Below are 20,928 nucleotides of genomic sequence, written 5' to 3' on the forward strand. Positions count from 1 at the left end.
TCTACTCTGATTTTTATATACATTTTATATAAATTTTAAAGGTAACTTGTCAGCACAAAATAAAAAGAATTTACCTGCAGTTAAAGTGGTAATCTGTAGGTAAATACCATTTTAAGCATATATGTCAGTGTAATTAATAATGCCGCTACAAAGAGAAAATTAACAGTCAGTGCTCACAGCAAAGTGAGACCACTGCAGTCATGCTGTAATAATGCCTGCAGCTCCTTCACTGTCATTCTTGTCTGCACATCAGGATGTCAGTCACAAAAGAGAGAGAGCTCCAAATTTCCTCTGTTAATAATAGACTATAGACCTCCATCATCTTCTAGTTTTCTCTTCATGCCTTGCTTGGGCCTTCCAATCCAATTCTAAAATCACAACCGAATAAAAATAATTGGTTTGCTAGTGGTTATAAGGTTATGAGCAGGAACGCGGGATGCAGTGACGAGACGTAGGCAGAGCAAGGGTTAACAGGTTTATTTACAGGGAAATACTCCACGCAGGGAGATTAAGGGTTAAACAGCAGGAATGGGAAAGGATGTAGGGAGACAAAGGGTTATACAGGGGAGACAAACAGTGCATTAAATCAAAGGATATTCGTAAAGGTGAAGAACTATGGTTCAAAATAACGGTGGTTCAATAGCACAGATGTCAGGTAGTCCTTATCCCCTTTCTGACATCTGATGTACTATCCCATCCACGGTACCCGGGCCCCTATGACCGGGGACGGGATTGTACGTCATCGCGATCAGCTGACACCCGGCATTATGTGGATTCTGTGCATATAAGGGTGTGACCGCCCTGTTTCTGAGTTGGGAAATCCATCCTGTCTGGCCTATGCTTTTACTGGTGGTTCAGTCCCTCGGTCCTTGTTCACATTTATGTCACTTGACAAGTGGAAAGGTTTTACATACAAGAGTTAGGGCTGTCCCACATGGCGGGATGGCTTGTACATTATTTTGATCAAAATTATGTTTACTAAATAAATAAATACCCTTATTATTACTACCTTAATGCAATTTTTGCAATTTATTTTTTACTTTTTTATTTTAGGATATTTGTTTTTTGCTTTTGGTTTACCCGGCACTATGTGTCAGGGGTGGTCGCAGACCGCTCCCGGCACGTTAACCCCTGGCACACTGCAATGAAACATGATCGCAGTGTACCAGGGGATTAGAGAAGCATCTGCAGGGAGGGGGCTCCCTCCGTGCTTCCCTGAGACCCCCAGCATAGTGCGATGTGCTGCGCTGCTCTGGGTGCCACCTTCCCTAAAGGCCCCCGGATCCAAGATGGCCGCAGGGGCCTTCGGGGGCCTGCAGTGAGTCAGCCTCTGTGCCTGCTGAGAGCAGGCATGAGGAAGCCTGCTGCAGCGCCTGTCAGATCGCTGATCTGACACAGTGCTATGTGAAGGGTCAGATCAGCGATCTGACACTTCACAGTAATGTCCCTCCCTGGGACAAAGTGATAAAGTAAAAAAAAAAGTGTAAAAATAATGTATAAAAAAATCACTAAATAAATTAAAAAAATAAATAAATAATCCCTAATAAATTCATTTTTTGGCGCTCAATGGCGCTGGCAATGGCTGATGCGGTGTCCGTATTAATGGGGTCCGGCAAGCAAACAAGACCCATTCTTCCGGTAACAGTGATCGGTGTCCGGTACCTTCCACTAACCCCTAGTCCATAAACTGTAGATGCCTACAAGATTACAGCCACGGTACTGTCTAAGGCCGACATGACTTTTGCACAACTCTCCTGACAGTCTTAGTCAAATGGGCCCAAAGTGGCGGATGTTAATACGGGTCACGGTCTTGTTACGAGCCCAACGTGGCTCGGCAGGCGTTTACTGGCCCAGTCAGGGTGCAAGTGTCTGTCCTGTCCCCGGTGACTCTTAGGCTTTTTTTATCTGCGGAACCGCAGGTAAAATGACCTGCGGATTGGCCTGCGGTTTATCATCTCTACAATGGATGAGATGGTAAGCCGCAGCAGAAACTGCAGAAAAGAATTGACATGTCAATTCTTCCTGCGGATTCAAAACCGCAGCTTTTCCACAGTTAAAAATCCACAGCATGTGCACAGCAGAATGTAAATCCCATAGGATAACATGCTACTGTACATTGTCTGCAAAACTGCTGCAGTTCTGCTGCGGCCAAAACCACAGCGGAACCGCAGCAAAAACCGCAGTGTGTGCACATAGCCTGAGGGGCACGTGTGTAACACTCACGGACACAGAGCATTCTGCGCATTGCTTTCTGGCAGCCACCTGGCTTACACTGCCCGTCACCTTTTCTCTGGTTCCCGCTGTTGGCGGCGAGCGACGACGGGCACTGGCATGCACGCTTGCTGGTGCTCCCAGCTGAAGCACTCCTCTCTGTGGTTGCGGCAACACCCAGCTCAGCTCTTCTCTGTGTGCACGGCTCTGCTTTGAACGCTGCTGGGCACACTGCTTCCCTTACCGCAGCAGTCCCTGTCCTTCTGGTCGACTGCAGCACAGCCAGTCGCAGCACCGGTACTCCGTGTCAGGATGGGGAGCTCACCCCACTGCGCGCTGCTCTGCCCTGGTGCCAAACTCCCCTCTTTAGCACGCTTTTCCTTCTTATACTCCTGTGGCTGCGAGCTCTTTCTGAGTTCTCCCCGCCACCTCCTGTTAACAGAAAGTTCCGTCTCTCTCCCCCTTCCCTCCTGCAGCAGGGGAGGTCCTCCACACTCAGGTTTCCCCCCCCGGAACAGAGGATGCAGCCTTCCTAGTTCTGGACCCGGCATGCAGGTACCCGCAGTCCGGTCTATCTCCTTACATGGATGCCATGTTCAACTCCATGGCTAACTTCACATTGTAGCCTACTATGAACACTTTCTTCATACAGCCAGGCAGTAAACATATATGCTCCCCTTCGGGACCTCCCGAAAAAATGAGTCCCTTTGATAGCAGCTTCCAGCCAAGAACAATTAGTGAGATAACTGGGGCTGTTTGTGCCTCGTTCTAGAAAATTCTAAAGGAGCTAGCTGCTATAGACTCCATGGGTTCAAGTGAGGCCTGTGTCCCAGAGGTCTGGGCCTGGTCCAGACCAAATAGAGTATTGCCTATACCTGTTACATTTTAATATTTCAGGACACAATAAGTAAAGAATTGACTTTGCAAAGCTATTGAAAATTATCCATCCTATGGATTGAATCTGGATGTCTAGCGCTGGAGGTCTCTAAAATATTCTATTGCTTCATCCGGTCTTTAACTTTTTAAGTAGACACTTGTATTAATTCACACCACTTGTGATCCATCTGTCGAGTAGGTATTGAGTTGAGTAACAGTAACCTAACATGCATTTAACATCTATTCATTTTACCAGCCGCTAAGGACATTAATCCTTCAATTAATGGTCAATTACTGTGCTAATTATCTTACACACTTTATCTACACCAATGTCTGATGATTTAATGAGCAAGGTAGAAAAGAAGTTAAGAAAATAAAAGGAATTTCTGAACTTTAAAGATTGGTGATGTTGAATGTTCCTCATTTGCTTGAACGGACATAGAAGGCAGAAAGACGTTACAGCTGGTCAGGATTTGTTGCTATAAAACCTTCAATCTTTTTCACATATTTCCTGCTTTTTTCTCCTTGGCGGGCATATATTTGGATTCAGGTTTTTTTTTTATCAGGGTGCCAAGCATATAGAAGAGGCAATGCATCGCTTTTGAAGCCAAGGTGACCATGGGGAAATTAGTCACCTTGATTAGTTGGTTTCTCCTCCACGGTTTTACATTGAGACATGAGGATGAAAAGACATACCGTACATAGTTAATTTGGCTGAAAAAAGACATATGTCCAACAAATTCAACCCAAGTATAAGAAAAGAAAAAAGAAAGGGGTACAATTGTTCAACCATAATGCACGATCCAGGCCAACCCAAAAGAGCTGATCTTTCCCTCCCGATCCCAATTGTCGATTCACTGGACTAAACATTCAGAAAAGAACTTTACACACTTAATTACCTATGTTATTTTCTTCTAAAAAAAGCTAATTATTTCCCTTTCAGACTGGCAGTCTTTCAGCATAAGAGTAGGTGCACACAACCAGTTTCTCTCCATTCGAAAAATGGTCCAATTATGCTGATCAGTCTGTGATCAGTAGGATCAGTTTTTCTCATTGGTGGAGAGAAAAACGAAAGTTTCTCTACCTTCTTCACTATTTCAGTCCGTGAGAATCGGACTGTATTCAGATGCCAACTGTGTGCAGTCAGGTATTTCCCAAGGACCCATAGACTTGTATTGTTGATTTTGTCGGATCAAAATTGGACATGTCACTAATTTTTTCCTCGGAACCGACAGAGTGTTCCGAGGAAAAAATAATCAGACATGCACAGCCACATAGAATAACATGGATATGAGTATACTAACTCTTAGGGTGTGTGCACACGCTGCGGATTCTGCTGCGGATCAGCAGCGGATTTGGCCTGCGGATTTTGCACAATCCACGCTGATGAATCCACAGCAGATTCCGCAGCGTGTGCACATACCCTTCGTGCGGTACTTGAGCAAGTTAGCGATCCAGTTACAAACCTTTCTAAGCCCATAGTCTTTAATTTACCAATTAGGAGTCTATGAGGGATAGTGTCAAGGGCAAAATCCAAAAACACTGTAACAACAACCACCCCTTTGTCAAGGTATCTACACATCCCTATAAAAAGTGATCAGGACAATTTGAAGACTTCTCTCCTTAGTAAAATCATGATGGATGTTACCTATAATATTATTTTCTATAATAAACTCCTGTATAAAATACCTTACAACTCCCTCATACATTTTTCCCATAATGGATGTTAAGCTTGCTGGTCTATAATTACACAGAAAAGACCTGAGGCCTTTTTTTTTTTTTATATAAATGGCCACCACATTAGCAGCAGTCGCTCTATACAGTAACAGTTACTAAAGAGCCTCGAAAAAGTATGTATAGGGGAACAGCAATAACTGAGCTGAGTGACTTAATAGAATTGTCACCTTCTGGACGCTTTTAAGCCATTACTATGGACATACAGATAATAGAATGGTCAACTAGTCTTATCTGTATATAACTGCACAGTGACTCTCCGGCGCATGCGCAGAAGCAGTATGAAGACACTGGCCGTAGAAGGGCGGATAAGGTACCCATGACCGGGCGAGTGCATGGCGCATGTGCAGGATTATGGCACTGCAACTGCACGTCACAAAGCAGTGTGATGTGCATGGGACGAGGGTGGTATTGTAATGAACAGAGGAGGCAGGGACTGCTTAAAAGGCACCTCACGTCCCGGAGCCTGGAAGTAATCTATATATATAATTACCTTAAAATGTCCATCATCCACTTCCGCCTGGATGTCCCCGAATCCCACAATCCAGCGCGCCGACCGGAAGTACGCCGACCGCCATATTGAAATACCCCAGTGATGGGTATTCCAATATGGCACCCGCTGGTGGTACCAGGACCACCAGCAGGACACCAATGGGACCCCCGCCGCTGGACCCCGCCGCCGGACCCGCTGCCGATTGACCCCCCCCGCCGCTGTCTGCCCACCCACCTCCGTCACAGTCGCCAGGAAAGACCATGGCTTGCGGCCTGTGCCCAGGCCGCAAGCTGTGGTCTTTCCTGCTGGCTGGCCACTGCCAGGACCCCCCACCACTCGACCTGCCGCCGCTGAACCCCCCCACCGCCGCCTGTACTCACATATACACACACGTACTCACATACACACACGTATTCACATACACACACACATACATACACACACACGTATTCACATACACATACATACACGCACACACACATACTCACATACACACACACACGTATTCACATACACACACACACATACACACACACACGTATTCACATACACATACATACACGCACACACACATACTCACATACACACACACACGTATTCACATACACACATACATACACGTATTCATACACACACACGTACACACACACACACGTATTCACATACACACACGTATTCACATACACACACACACGTACTCACATACACACACACGTACTCACATACACACACACATACTCACATGCACACACACGTACTCACATACACACACGTATTCACATACACACACACGTATTCACATACACACACATATTCACATACACACACGTATTCACATACACACACGTATTCACATACACACACACGTACTCACATACACACACATATTCACATACACACACGTATTCACATACACACACGTATTCACATACACACACACGTATTCACATACACACACATATTCACATACACACACGTATTCACATACACACACGTATTCACATACACACACACGTATTCACATACACACACATATTCACATACACACACGTATTCACATACACACACGTATTCACATACACACACACGTACTCACATACACACATACTCATATACACACACGTATTCACATGCACACACACGTACTCACATGGACACACACATACTCACATACACGCACACGTACTCACATGCACACACACGTACTCACATGCACACACACATACTCACATGGACACACACATACTCACATAAACGCACACATACTCACATGCACACACTTACTCACATACACACACGTACACACATGCACACACGTGTTCACATACACACACACGTACTCACATACACACACGTGTTCACATACACACACACGTACTCACATACACACACGTGTTCACATACACACACACGTACTCACATACACACACATACTCACATACACACACACATACTCACATGCACACACACGTACTCACATGCACACACATGTACTCACATGGACACACACATACTCACATACACGCACACGTACTCACATGCACACACTTACACACACGTACACACATGCACACACGTGTTCACATACACACACACGTACTCACATACACACACGTGTTCACATACACACACGTATTCACATACACACACATGTACTCACATACACACACGTATTCACATACACACACATACTCACATACACACACACATACTCACATGCACACACACGTACTCACATGCACACACATGTACTCACATGGACACACACATACTCACATACACGCACACGTACTCACATGCACACACTTACTCACACACACGTACACACATGCACACACGTGTTCACATACACACACACGTACTCACATACACACACGTACTCACATACACACACGTATTCACATACACACACACGTACTCACATACACACACATACTCACATACACACACACATACTCACATGCACACACACGTACTCACATGGACACACACATACTCACATACACGCACACATACTCACATGCACACACACGTACTCACATGCACAGATATATTCACATACACACACACGTATTCACATACACACGTATTCACATACACACACACATGTACTCACATGGACACACACGTACTCACATGCACACACACGTACTCACATGCACACACACGTACTCACATGCACACACACGTACTCACATGCACACACACGTACTCACATGCACACACACGTACTCACATGCACACACACGTACTCACATGCACACACACGTACTCACATGGACACACACGTACTCACATGCACACACACGTACTCACATGCACACACACGTACTCACATGCACACACACGTACTCACATGCACACACACGTACTCACATGCACACACACGTACTCACATGGACACACACGTACTCACATGCACACACACGTACTCACATGCACACACACGTACTCACATGCACACACACGTACTCACATGCACACACACGTACTCACATGCACACACACGTACTCACATGCACACACACGTACTCACATGCACACACACGTACTCACATGGACACACACGTACTCACATGCACACACACGTACTCACATGCACACACACGTACTCACATGCACACACACGTACTCACATGCACACACACGTACTCACATGCACACACACGTACTCACATACACGCACACACGTATTCACATACACACACATACCCACATACACACACACATGTATTCACATACACACACTCACATACATGTATTCACATACACACACATACTCACATACACACACACGTACACACACACTTCCCTTCCGATGCGATAGCATCGGGCACACCTCTAGTCATTAACATAAAACATCAAAAGTGCATTTCCCTACATCTACACCACAGCTATGAGGCATACAGGTAAGGCTAGTTTAACTGTTCTATTACCTGTATGCCCATAGTAATAGCTTAAAAGTGTCCAGGGGTGACAGTTTCCCTTTAAGTGCTCTTGGATGCAGCCTATATGGGCCCAGGAGACTGTTTTCATTGATTTCATTTAGCTTTGCTTTGAACATATCTACATATAACCAACTGAGTATATTAGATGACATAATAAGGTCAATCGCTTCTCACTCTTCATTGGTATGCAGCCATGGCCAAAAGTGTTGACACCTTTGAAATTGTTTCAAAAAATGAAGTATTTCTCCCAGAAAATCATTGCAATTACACATGTTTATTTCCTTTGTGTGTATGGGAATAACACAAAAAAGCAGAGGAAAAAAAGGCAGATTGGACGTAATTAAACCCTCCTAAATGGGCCAGACAAAATTGGTGACACCTTTTCAAAATTGTAGCGTGGCAATATAAAATTCACACCTGAAACCAGAGAAAAAGGAGAGAAGTTGACTCAATCTTTGCATTTTGTGTCTGTGTGTGCCCCACTTAAAATGGAGAACAGAAAAAGGAGACGTGAACTGTCTGAGGACTTAAGAACCAAAAATGTTGAAAAATATCAACAATCTCAAGGTTACAAATCCATCTCCAAAGATCTAAGTGTTTGCTTGTCCACGGTGCACAACATAATGAAGAAGTTTACAACCCATGGCACTGTAGCTAATCTCCCTGGACGCGGAAGGCAGAGAAAAATTGATGAAAGATTGCAATGCAGGATAGTCTGGATGGTGGATAAGCAGCCCCAATCAAGTTCCAAAGAAATTCAAGCTGTTCTGCAGGCTCAGTATGCATCAATTTCAGTGTGAACTATCCATGGACATTTGAATGAAATAAAACACTATGGCCGGAGAACCAAGAGGACCCCACTGCTGACACACACACATACATAAAAAACTAGACTGCAGTTTGCCAATATGTACATGAGTAAGCCAAAATCCTTCTGGGCAAGTGTCTTGTGGTCAGAGGAGACCAGGATAAATCTTTATGGAAAAGCACATCATTCTACTGACTACTGAAAACTGAATGAGGCCTAAAAAGAAAATATCACAGTACCTACAGTTAAAAATGGTGGTGGTTCAAAGATATTTTGGGGTTGTTTTACTGCCTCTGGCACTGGGTGCCTTGACTGTGTGCAGGGCATCATGAAATCTGAAGATTAGCAGAGGATTTTGGGTCATAATGTAGTGCGCAGTGTCAGAAAGCAGGGTTTGCGTCTTAGATTATGGGTCTTCTAGCAGGACAATGGCCCCAAACATACTTCAAGAAACACCCAAAAATGGATGGAAACAAACTGCTGGAGAGTTCTGAAGTAGCCAGCAATAAGTCCAGATCCACACCTGTGAAGAGATCTTACAATTGCTGTTGGGGGAGGGCGCCTTCAAATATGAGAAACTTGGAGCACTTTGCAAAAGAAGAGTGTCCAACATTCCAGTTGAGAGGTGTAAGAAGCTTGTTGATGGTTATAGGAAGTAATTGATTGCAGTTTCATATTCCAAGGGATGTGCAACTAAATATTAAGTTGAAGATGCCAACAATTTTTTCAGGCCCATTTTTGATTTTTTTTTAGGAATTAGGTCCAATTTGCCTTTTTTCCCCTTCACTTTTTTGTACTGTTTCAACACATACAGAGGAAATAATGATGTTTATAACAAAACAATGTAATTGTTAGGGTTGGCGGATTGCACTAAATAAAAATAGTAATAGAGTGCAATAACAACCCAAGGTCCACCGAGAGGTACTGCTAAAGAAAGCAAGGTATTAAACCCTGTTAACCATCACAGGGAAATAGCACGTGGGTTGGACTTGCTCTGTGACTCAACTATGCTAACCGCACACAAGAAGGAGACAGATGCTAAACCAAGGAAGAAACCACATGGGATGCTAGGTGCATGACCCTGTCGCTTTCCCAGAGAAGTATAGCCTAGGAGTTGGACTTGCTCTGTAACTCAACTGTGCTAACCGATTTGAGGCAGTGACCCCTGTTACAGCCAGGGAGTGCTGTGTGCTCTCCCCATGATACGCACTGAGGCTTACTGAGGCTATGGGAATGCATTGCGGTCACAGGCGTAGCTGGGATTGCAAAGGTGAAGCAGTGACCGATGTCAAAGGTAGGGGTTGCTGTGTAGTCTTCCCAGGATATGCACGGAGGTGTATGAAGGTCATAGGTGTGCATTGCATTTACCGGCATAGCTGTGACTGCAATGCAGACTGAAAATAAAAGTAAGTGTTAGTCTTGGACGTGTTAGGGTCCAAGGCAGAGGTAAGGAAAACCTGCTCTAGATGTTGTGTTTGAAACAGACTGCAGTATGATAGTGTTGCAGTCTGTTCTGTTCTGGACCCAGGTTTTCCATGTGGCTTAAAGCCACAGGTTTCTGTGATAAAAACCCTGCAGGAAAGGGTTAGTTGGGTCTGAGTGAGTCTGAGGAGTCTCAGGTGTGTTAGGGCCAGAGTGAGGCCTGGCAACCCACAGAGTATACAGTGGTGCTGCCGTCCACGGTGACTGGTATCGGATGTGGATGTCTTGTACCCGGAGGTAGACAGTTCCTGTGCCTGAAGAAAGACTGGCGTGTGTAATGGCTGCAAACAGATGGATATGGTGCCTGGCTGTGATCCGGAGGATATCAAGTACTGTGTATGGCTGTGTGTGTGAGTAAAGAGACTAAAGGAGGCTGTAAGTGAGAAACATTGGCACGGTGTGCAGTAGGCCATGGAAACTGGACAAGGTGAAGTCCGACATGTTTAGGGACAGTGATACAAAGCCATGCACTGTGTAGTGCTATGAACTGGTGTGCATTGAATGCTGATAATATGCACTGAAGTTATTAGCAATTGTATGGATTGGAACCTTTCTGTGTGAAGATAACACATTAAAGAGACTGTTATGTTTGAACTTTGTGGGTCACTGCCTCATCACTGCGTACTGTGCTACCGCGGCACTACACCGGACATATGAAGGAAACGGATGCTAAGCCAAGGTAAGTTACCCAGTCCTAACCCTACCTGCTTAGGTACTCTCAGAGGCTAGAGCGAAACACTAAAGCGTGCAGATAGAGTTGCAGCGTTTCAACTCGCATAAACCACACATAAGTGATACTAGATGCTGGGAGTCTTTAATACACTAAGCTCCACTCCAAACGCTCACACCCAGTCCCCCGAGACGTCGCTCGCGGACCAATCCAGAGTTGCCACATCACCGTAGCAGCAAACGTCCGACCACCAATGAGCAGACGCCACATCACGACATGCTCAGTCGGGTGAACTCTGGACTTAGACTCCCAAGCGTCAGACTACACCTGCATCTCGCTGGTTACCACAGGCTTGACTGGAGAGCAAGCAGTAACTAAACGAATATCATGAGCCAGAGCAAGTCGCTGGGACCGACATCTGTGCAGTGCAGCACTCGCAGTGACCAGGCTAGAATGGCACAACACAGCACCAGGCAATGCTTGGGATCTATCCTGCGCCGTGGGAGTATCCCAACGCCTAACAGTAATTACAATAATTTTCATGGAGAATTACTTCATTTTCTGGAACAATTTCAATGGTGCCAACACTTTCAGCCATGACTGTACTATATACAGAGATAAAGAACAAATTGAGTAATTCTGACTTCTCTTGATCCTCAGTGACCAACTCCCCACTAATATTATTTTAGAGAACTCACGTGGGTGGACCTTTTGTTCTAATTTATACAGTATATGTAAAGAATTTCTTGGAATCTTTCTCGCTTTTCTTTCCTGAAGTCCATTTTCTACTTTAGCTGATATGATCAAGTTTTTTCAGATTTTATTCAGCTCTTTTTGGTTTTTCAATATCAAAGATGACTCCCCCCCCCCCGGGTACATATTGTAAATGCCATTTTTTGTCATTAATCGCCTTCCTAATCTTAGGTGTAAGCCACGTGAGGTTCAGTTCTTGCTATCTATACTTGTTACAAATAGGAAACTACTTTGGAGTCAGATTGTCCTATATGGACTCAAAGTGCTCTCATTTATCATTTTTATCACCATTAGTATCTGACAGTAACTGCTCCCAGTCAATGTCTTGAAATGCAGCCTTCAACCAGGGAAATTAGCACTTTTTAATTAAAGTATATTTGTCCTTACTTCCTGAGTATGTTCATTATGGTGCAAGCAAAATGAAATTATATTATGGTCACAGGTACCAAGATTTATGCAAAACAGTGACACATCAAATTCTGCATTGTTAAAAATGACCCAATCCAACTGAGCATCGCTTCTTAGTGGTCTTCAACATATTGGCCCAAAAAATTATAGTGCAGAAAGCTGAGGATTTTTTTCCCTTTGAAGTTGAAGCAGAATCATGACCTAAATCATTACCGGGGATGTTAAAATCTCCCATAATCACTACTGTACCATCCTGCATAACCTATGCCAACAGATTATGCAGTTAATCCAACAACACATCAATGATGTTGGGGGGTCTTCAGATTACAGGGAAAGTTACTTTCTTAGCAATTAGCTCTTTATGTAATTCCACCAACAAGGTTTCAACTTCCTCCCAATGTTCTTCCCCTATTTTCCCTGTCACATTGCTCCTTACATAGAGCTATACTCCTCTTTCCCTTTTAGACTTGTCTTTCCAAAAGAGAGTAAACCAGGAAGATTTACAGGCTAATCATGTGAGGAGTCCAACCATATCTCAGCAACACCAACAACATCAATGTATTCCTCTTGTACCTAGGCCTCAGGCTCCGCGATTTCGCTTGATAAGACTCGTGAAATTTGTGAATATACATTTTAGGTTTCCATCTATTCTCCCATATTTTTTTTCAAAAATGCTAATTCATGAAATTTTGTGGGCACATTTATCTTAACTATTTAATTGAAACATGTCTCCTTATCCACTGACAAAATCCTTCTCTCAAGAGAATTTATCCACCCTTCAATAAAATCTGACCCCTCTCTAAGCTATCATCTTTTCTGCAATGTCCTCTCCCTTAGTTCCTAGTTTACATGAGCCAAAATTCTCTCCATCAGTAAAGTAGACCTCCTTCCATTCAGGTGCAATTAATTTGCAGAATACAGATTATACTCCAATGAAAAGTCATCCCAGGACTCTAGAAGCTGAAATCCTCCTGCAATTGGCACGGGCAATATTCCTGAGAAGACTACCATGAAATGTATTATTTGGCTTGCAGCCTATATCTTTAAAATTATTCTTAAGGATCCTCCACCTACCACATATTCTGACTTGGATCCCATGTAAGCCATGACAGCTGGACCATCACGAGTTCCCCACAGTAATATGTCAACCCATTCCTGAACAACAACTTCCCGAACCTTGACACCAGGGAGACAGCAAACAATTTGGTTGAAGAGGTATTTCAAACAAATTATTTTATTAAAAAAGAGAAATGAACCCGAAACACACTGGCGCTCCTAAAGGTTGAAAGAACTTGTTGCTGCAGGTGAAATGGCAGGCTCTGTACAGGTCCTGTCAGGTAAAGTACAAGTACTGGAAAATAGATAGGAAATCACCGCGCTACAATGGACAAGGATACCTGATGGTATATTCCTATGTGGGATAACTTGAGGCTGCGATGTGTCAAAAAGAGTTAAAACAGGCAGACAATAGCAACCACTGATGGAACTTATTTTAGTTGTCCGGATATACCGCACTGGTTAGGTTGCTGGATAGATGGGTGTGTAGGAAGCTTCCTCCCGTGATGGCGATTCGCACAGGTGCACGGAGACTAGGCGGTGAGCATGCACAGGGGTAGAAGCTAGCGGTGGGCTCCTGCCGGAAGCACCGTCGAAGCAGGTATGAGGTTGCCGGAGGAGTGTGACGTCACGTATCTCAAATGACAGGTGCATGTAGGGGACAAAAAACAATCAACGCGTCATCTGATGAAGAATAACCGCGTCCTTCGAAACGCATTGGTTGGATTTTGTCCCCTCCATGCACTAATTGCTTCCTCAGTGAGACTCACACTCCTCTCAAAATTGTCAATCGCCCTCAGTGTTACATTTTGTTTCAAGATAACCTCCAATCTTGTATCCATTATCTAAACCAACAGCAAAGAATAATACAAATTTTGAGAAAAGTAAAGTACTTACAGACCTTGAACTCCATTTTTCAACTCCTGTTTTTTAACTCTACTAGTTTTCAAGCCACTTATTTGACCAAACCGCAGAATTAGCTAATGCAAAGTTGACAATTTTTCTGAACCCTGGTTATAATCTTTCTCTCTCCTAATCAGCTGGTGTCCTGCGGCCTTCATTCCTTTTGCGGCTCATGTCTTGTACTGTCCTCATAGTGATAAACATCTATAAATGCCCTGACAGACTGTAAAAATACTAGAATTTTTCTAGTGTTGGTAAAATTACATTTTATCTGGGTTGAATTTTTTTTTTTTTGAAGATGGAGCATTTTGTGCAGATCACCGTGATTTAAATTATCACTTTATAGGTATGATCATAGCAGTTCTTGATGCTTGCAGAAAACAATGAGTTAACCCGCAGCAAGTGGATTTAATGTGTTTAGACTCTAATAACAGTTCATGATGTTTATCGCAAACGATGGGATGACTAGACGCAGATGCAAATGATGGAAATCCTGTGAAGCTGATAAAATTATGGAAACAGGATTGCGGTAATCTCCAAACAGCAACTGAACGTATTACAGAGTCAAAACAAGAATATGTCAAGTTAGGTCCAGCTCAGCTGAAACAGGCGGCTTACACTGATTTCCTTCAATTTTAGTTGCATGGAGTGTGTTACTGGTGTGTTTCAAGTCTCAGTATAAGGGAAGAGTCAGACGGCCGTATAACTCAGAAGAGGATCTCAACACAATGCTTAGACTGGCCATTGGCTCTCCAGACTCGAGCATGATAGCACATATTTTTATGCACTGGGTTGGGTCGTAAGAGCCATCGGCCAGTCTGAGCATTGCTTTGTGATCCTGACCCGAGTTATACGGCCGTCTGACTGTTCCCTAATGTATTCTAAGTAATCTCCAGCTGACAGCATCTCTATGACATATACATAATTCATAGTACTGTTGGTGGATGACACCAGTAGCTACAGAAGTCCAGATGAATCAAACTTGGAGCCAAAGTAGTTTCCTCCATCATTTTGTAGCCTCAAAATGCTATAAAAGTGACTTTTTGATGCCAGAATTCTAATATAACTAACTAGTAAATATCTCAGAAACTAGAGCCAATCTGCAACACCGAAGTCAAAATCTTAATCAGCATCATAAACTTACCGTATATAGTCGTGTATACACCGAGATTTTTAGCCCTTTTTTTGGGCTAAAAGTCCCCCACGCTTATACACGGGTCATATACCTGGGGGTCAGCGGGGGAGGGGGAGTGGGGGTGTCAGAGATCATACTTACCACTCCTGGCGCGGTCTCTGCAGCCCCCCAGTTCTCCCACGGTCTCCCTTTCTGTCTTCAGTGGTCACGTGGTACCACTCATTAAACTGAATATGCGCATATTCATGAGTTTAATGAGCGGTACCACGTGACCGCTGAATGCAGGAAGGGAGACCGTGGGAGAATGGGGCTGCAGAGACTGCGCCAGGACAGGGTAAGTATAGCGATATTCACCTGCCTGGGCTCACCACTGTCTGCTGCATCCAGTGTCAGTGACGTTTAGGCAGCAGGGGGCGTGGTGACGTGGTTAGTGCGTGCTGTGCCCTCTGCTGGCTGAACAGTCACTGACACAAGAAGCGGCAGACAGCGGCGATGGACCCAGGAGAGGTATGGCATTTTTTGCAGCAGCAGCAACATATGGGGGCATAATATATGGAGCATCTTATGGGGGCAGCATATGGGGGCATAGTCTATGGAGCAGCATATGGGGGCATAATCTATGGGGCAGCATATGGGGGCATATTCTATGGGGCAGCATATGGGGGCATATTCTATGGAGCAGCATATGGGGAAAAATCTATGGAGCAGCATATGGGGGCATATTCTATGGAGCAGCATATGGAGCATAACCTATGGAGCAGCATATGGGGCATAGTCTATGGAGCAGCATATGGGGCATATTCTATGGAGCAGCATATGGGGGCATATTCTATGGAGCAGCATATGGGGCATAATCTATGGAGCAGCATATGGGGGCAGCATATGGGGGCATATTCTATGGGGAAGCATATGGGGGCATAGTCTATGGAGCAGCATATGGGACATATTCTATGGGGCAGCATATGGGGCATAGTCTATGGAGCAGCATATGGGGGCATTGTCTATGGAGCAGCATATGAGGGCATAATCTATGGAGCAGCATATGAGGGCACAATCTCTGGGGCAGCATATGGGGCATAATCTATGGAGCAGCATATGAGGGCATAATCTATGGAGCAGCATATGAGGGCATAGTCTTTGGAGCAGCATATGGGGCGTAATCTATGGAGCATCATATGGGGCATAATCTATGGGGAAGCATATGGGGTCATATTCTATGGGGAAGCATATGGGGGCATAATCTATGAAGCATCTTTTTGGGGGGAATAATCTATGGAGCATCTTATTGGGGCATAATCCATGAAGCATCTTATTGGGGCATAATCTATGGAGCATCTTATTGGGGCATAATCTATGGAGCATCTTATTGGGGCATAATCTATGGAGCATCTTATGGGGCATAACCTTTATGGAGCAGCATATGGGGCATATTATTCTATGGAGCATCTTATCGGGCATTATTAACCTTTGTGAAGCATTATATGGGGTGTATTTTGTACGGAGCATCTTATGGGGCCATCATGAATTGTATGGAGCATTATATGGGGCTTCTGATTCAATATGGATATTCAAAAACATTTAACCTACTGATGTCTCAATTAATTTTACTTTTATTGGTATCTATTTTTATTTTTGAAATTTACCAGTAGCTGCTGCATTTTCTACCCTAGGTTTATACATGAGTCAATACGTTTTTCCAGTTTTTTGTGGCAAAATTAAGGGGGTCGGCTTATACACAGGTCGGCGTATACATGAGGTATAAGCGGGGGTCTATTTTACCAATACCGATCAATATTGTGTATAGCAAATTGGTATGGAGATAAATGTATAATTATATTAAAACTTAGCTTTTAATGTTAAATTAAAATAAAAACCTGTGTGTCAAATTAAGGTGCCAAATAAAATATAGTGATAGTGTCTGTGCAACCGTGCCCATAAAATAAAATTGTATTAAGACGCCTCCTATTGTCCAGATATGAGCGGATTACAATCCTCTTTGTTGTCTATATAGGCCAGGTATTAATAATACCAAACACTAGCCAGAGAGCATCTCAATATAAACAACACAACGCTTTTTAGAGGTTGTCTTAGGTACCTAAAACATCAGTCCTATACTCATTTCCAATATTTAAGGACAATTATCATTAGAGTGCGAATCATATAAATAAGATATCTATTTCCCCAATATCAGATATCTATTAAATTGACATATTTTTTAGGGTCAAAAGGAACAATATATCGCATCTATGGAGTCCAGTATAGTGTAGTGCCTATATTCCACCAAAATACTGCATATTAAATACTCTCATGATGCATTATTAATATGTCCTTATACTCATCTCATGTGTATTAGTCCTATACACTGATGCCTGTATATGCCCTCTTGTGGAAAAAGCCTCCAGTCTTTAAACGAGCTTCATGTCTGCATTCATCTGGACCGCCTTAATCCAACGCCGTTCTCCCAACGCGTTTCATCTAATCAGGACTCATCAGGGGAGTTTGTGGAGTTCAAATAGACACCTGTCTGTTGGGAGAACGGCGTTGGATTAAGGCGGTCCAGATGAATGCAGACATGAAGCTCGTTTAAAGACTGGAGGCTTTTTCCACAAGAGGGCATATACAGGCATCAGTGTATAGGACTAATACACATGAGATGAGTATAAGGACATATTAATAATGCATCATGAGAGTATTTAATATGCAGTATTTTGGTGGAATATAGGCACTACACTATACTGGACTCCATAGATGCGATATATTGTTCCTTTTGACCCTAAAAAATATGTCAATTTAATAGATATCTGATATTGGGGAAATAGATATCTTATTTATATGATTCGCACTCTAATGATAATTGTCCTTAAATATTGGAAATGAGTATAGGACTGATGTTTTAGGTACCTAAGACAACCTCTAAAAAAGCGTTGTGTTGTTTATATTGAGATGCTCTCTGGCTAGTGTTTGGTATTATTAATACCTGGCCTATATAGACAACAAAGAGGATTGTAATACGCTCATATCTGGACAATAGGAGGCGTCTTAATACAATTTTATTTTATGGGCACGGTTGCACAGACACTATCACTATATTTTATTTGGCACCTTAATTTGACACACAGGTTTTTATTTTAATTTAACATTAAAAGCTAAGTTTTAATATAATTATACATTTATCTCCATACCAATTTGCTATACACAACAACGGCGTATACATGAGTATATACGGTAATAAAAAAAACTGTTCAGACATCGTTGGCACCAAAATCACTGTATACCAGTGATTATCATTAGTTTCAATATATTATATGCGTGGAATAAACAAAAAACACTCATCCTTATTGTTCGAGAATTTAAAATCACTCTGTACTTATGACATCCATATTAACATTCATATTCGTTTATTAAGCAACCCTTCCAAACAAGTCATAATTGTGCAGTCTTTTTCTAATTGTACTTTCATGAAATAGAACGTTTAATCTTATAATTTATGCCTTTAGAGTCTAAAGGTACTGTCACACTTAGCGATGCACCCGCGATCCCGACCAGCGATATGACGCGGTCAGGATCGCTGGTGCATCGCTAAGTGGTGGCTAGTGAGCTGCCACACAGGCAGATCTCACCAGCGACATCGCAGGGGTCGGGGGTCGTTACTTACCTGTCAGACGAGGCGATCCTGACGTCCTCCCGCCCGCATCCACACGTCGCTCGTCTCCACAGCAGGAAGCCCAGCAGGAAGCTGACGACGAGAAACGGTCCTGGACGTTCTCGCACGATCAGCGATAACCAGCGGGGGAGCCGGTCGGAGGTAAGTATCAGACACAGAGATATCGCTAGCAATATCGCTGCTGCGTCACAAAAACCAGTGACGTTATAGCGATATTGCTAGCGATATCGCTTAGTGTGACAGGCCCTTAAGCGGTAGCTCTTGGGTTTTTTACAATTTTTCTGAGCATTGAACAATCTGACCTTGAGGTGAATATGCTGTTATGTCCACTGCTGTGAAAACTGTCAACTTTCTTAAATGTTTTCAACTTGTAAAAAACAAATTTTCATTGTAACTAGAGGAAGAATGAACTGTAAATTGTTTTGAATTATGACCCTTCGTTGATTGATGGGTAGCAACTAGTGATGAGCGAGCATACTTGGATATAGCATTATTCAAATATGCTTAGGTGTTTTCTGAGTATTGCAGGGGCACGAGTAATATGTTAAAGCCCCCACAGGTGTATGATTCGCGGCTGTTAGAAAGACACTGCTAGATAGACACATGCTGGGATTGCCTGTTTTTTAGGATATCCACGCATGTGTTACAGCTGTCTACCAGCCTCGAATCATACAGCCGCGGGCCACAGGTACTCAAGCCCCGGCAATACTTGGATAACATCAGAGCATGTTGAGATAACGCTATATCCGAGCACGAATGCTCATCACTAGTAGCAACAATTTCTTCCGTAAAACCAAAATCTCTTCCTCATGCCGGAATGCTCTAGACCACAAGCTTACATATAAGTGATCAAACTTGCTGTTGAACAATTAAGGGCTTCCGATCAGCAGATCCAGTCTGTTACTTACTCTTTTAGTTTCTATGGAAGCAGTAAGGGTGTACTTATTTTTTTATACAGACTTTTTTTCATCTCGTGAACAGGACTCGTGGTACTGTCAACAGTCATCAGCATGCTATGGGTCATATTCTCAAGGTATCATTAATGGGACTCGCATCTTCTACACACTTTCCTTTGCATTTGTATTTTTTTTGGTGGTCTATAGGGATGAACATATGCCTGGTGCATCAAGGCATAGACTCTACAAAACGTATGGAGGTGTCGTGAAGCTATGAGGTGCAGCCTCTATTAATTGGACTTTTACAACGCATCTAGATTCCAAAAAATCAAATTGAAGAAACGGCTGTTCACTTGCTTCCTAAAAATGTTTCATCCTTGAACAGGTGCCTTTGTAATGCGATGATACAGTATAATTAATGTTTTTCATTTTGCCTGTCAGTGGTTTTTCGGCTATGGCTGATTAGTTTATATAATTTATATAATCAAAGTTCCACACAGAAATGCAGAGCTCCCCCCAGACATTTGTTTCCCTTTAGACAGCACATGATAAAATTCCCGACTTGTAATCACTACTATGGATACACACTACATGCAGATCCATACATACAAAGGAGCAGGCTTTCAGTTCATTTGACAAGGGCAGGAGTAATGATAGGCAGTGAGTGAAAGGAAATTCTAGCATATATTATGCTGGCAGGATGCTGTTAAAGAACTTCCCACTGATTAAAAAAAATTGAGGAAAATTACAAATAATTTTTGACATGTAAAAAGTGTTACTCACCTGTCCTGACTCAAGAACTGGCCCTTGATTCTTTTCCCTAGGGCCAGCTCTCTAGGGAAAATTGCCGCTGGGTTACTGCTGTGACTTGACAGCTGCCTTTGATATCAT

Source organism: Dendrobates tinctorius, unplaced genomic scaffold (genome assembly GCF_039654945.1).
Source record: "Dendrobates tinctorius isolate UK_male_01 unplaced genomic scaffold, ASM3965494v1 ptg000197l, whole genome shotgun sequence".
Taxonomy (NCBI): Eukaryota; Metazoa; Chordata; class Amphibia; order Anura; family Dendrobatidae; genus Dendrobates; species Dendrobates tinctorius.